This window comes from Populus nigra, chromosome 2, assembly GCF_951802175.1.
Source record: "Populus nigra chromosome 2, ddPopNigr1.1, whole genome shotgun sequence".
Taxonomy (NCBI): domain Eukaryota; kingdom Viridiplantae; phylum Streptophyta; class Magnoliopsida; order Malpighiales; family Salicaceae; genus Populus; species Populus nigra.
The window spans coordinates 14214235-14216734 of NC_084853.1; positions in this window are offsets into that span (position 1 = coordinate 14214235).

The window sequence follows — 2500 nt, forward strand, 5'->3', positions numbered from 1 at the left end:
AGCGCTGGTTCAGGCACGGGGGGCAGTGTTGGAATCGGCAGCGCCGACGAAATCGGCAAAGTCGGCAGAATCGGCAGCGCAGATTTTTCGACGAACATGGGCTGGACGCTGGACTGGCCGGGCCATGCAGGAAAATTCATCGAGGGGACACGCTGACGAAACAGCGCTGGTTCAGGCACGGCGGGCAGTGTTGGAATCGGCAGCGCCGACGAAATCGGCAAAGTCGGCAGAATCGGCAGCGGGTGCTGGCGATGGGTCTGGACGGGCTGGATAGTCCAAGGCTCGACGAGAAAGACTGCTGGTTTAGACACTGGGGCAGTGGCAGCCCGCGGGACAGTGTCGGCAGATTCGGCAGCGCAGATTTGTGCGGCTGCAGGTTCGTCGGGGAAAATCGGCAGCGCAGATTTTGCGACGAACATGGGCTGGACGATGGACTGTCCAGGCCAGGCAGGAAAATTTGTCGAGGGGACACGCTGACGAAACAGCGCTGGTTCAGGCACGGCGGGCAGTGGTGGAATCGGCAGCGCCGACGAAATCGGCAAAGTCGGCAGAATCGGCAGCGCAGATTTTTCGACGAACACGGGCTGGACGGTGGACTGTCCAGGCCAGGCAGGAAAATTCGTCGAGGGGACACGCTGAGGAAACAGCGCTGGTTCAGACACGGTGGGCGCAGTGTTGGAATCGGCAGCGCCGAGAAAATCGGCAAAGTCGGCAGAATCGGCAGCAGGTGCTGGCGATGAGTCAGGACGGACTGGATAGTCCAAGGCTCGATGAGAAAGACCGCTGGTTTAGACACTGGGGCAGTGGCAGCCCGCGGGGCAGTGTCGGCAGACTCGGCAGCAGTGTCTGCCGATTCGGCAGCGTTGGCTTGTTGGCGCGGGGGGCCGATGCGAGTGGGGACTTGGGCAGCGGGCAGTGAAAGCAAGAGTTTCCCCGATGCTGCCGGGAAAAACGCTCCCCGGGATGGCCGGGTGAGATGACCCGGCGGCCCGCGACGGGTCATTCAATTCCATGCCCCGTCAACATAACTCCCGATGTACTGTTTGCTTTTTCGGAAGAAGAGATCCATCCCCCCATCCTCGGCCAGCCAAAAACGCTCCAATTAATGGCCGGGTGAGATGACCCGGCGGCCCGCGACGCGTCATTCAAATCACTGCCCTATCGGCTACAACTGCTGATGGGTGGGATTAGAGGCCTGCCATGGTGGTGAGGGGCGGCGAGGACCGTGAAAGCTAGAGTTTTTCAGAGGCTGCCGGGAAAAAGGCCCCTCGGGTGGCGGGGTGCGAGGACCAGGCGCGTCATTCAATTCTCTTCCCTATCAACTTGGCTCCCGTTGGCGGGATTGGAGGCCTACTGTTTGTTACAGGGCTAAAATCGTCAGGGGAAGAGCTGACGAAACAATGCTGGTTTGGATGCAGGGGGTAGTGTTGGAATCGGCAGCGCGGACAAAATCGGCAAAGTCGACAAAAAAGACTGTTGGTCTGGACATCGGGGCAGCGGCAGCCATGCCGACAGGGGGGGAAATCGGCAGCGCAGATTTGTGCAGCTGCAGGTTCGTCGGGGAAATCGGCAGCGCAGATTTTTCGATGAACATGGGCTGGAAGATGGACTGTCCAGGCCAGGCAGGGAAATTCGTCAAGGGGACACGCTGACGAAAGTAGGCTCGTCGGTGAAAATCGGCAGCGCAGATTTTTCGACGAACAGGGGCTGGATGCTGGACCGGCCGGGCCAGGCAGGAAAATTCGTCAGGGGGGCACGCTGACGAAAAGAGGGGCTGCCGCGTGGAAAATCGGCAGCGCAGATTTTTCGACGAACATTCGTCAGGGGGGCACGCTGACGAAAAGAGGGGCTGCCGCGTGGAAAATCGGCAGCGCAGATTTTTCGACGAACAGGGGCTGGATGCTGGACCGGCCGGGCCAGGCAGGAAAATTCGTCAGGGGGGCACGCTGACGAAAAGAGGGGCTGCCGCGTGGAAAATCGGCAGCGCAGATTTTTCGACGAACATTCGTCAGGGGGGCACGCTGAGGAAAACAGGGGCTGCCGCGTGGAAAATCGGCAGCGCAGATTTTTCGACGAACATTCGTCAGGGGGGCACGCTGAGGAAAACAGGGGCTGCCGCGTGGAAAATCGGCAGCGCAGATTTTTCGACGAACAGGGGCTGGATGCTGGACCGGCCGGGCCAGGCAGGAAAATTCGTCAGGGGGGCACGCTGACGAAAAGAGGGGCTGCCGCGTGGAAAATCGGCAGCGCAGATTTTTCGACGAACAGGGGCTGGATGCTGGACCGGCCGGGCCAGGCAGGAAAATTCGTCAGGGGGGCACGCTGACGAAAAGAGGGGCTGCCGCGTGGAAAATCGGCAGCGCAGATTTTTCGACGAACAGGGGCTGGACTGGCCGGGCCAGGCAGGAAAATTCGTCAGGGGGGCACGCTGACGAAAACAGGGGCTGCCGCGTGGAAAATCGGCAGCGCAGATTTTTCGACGAACAGGGGCTGGACTGGC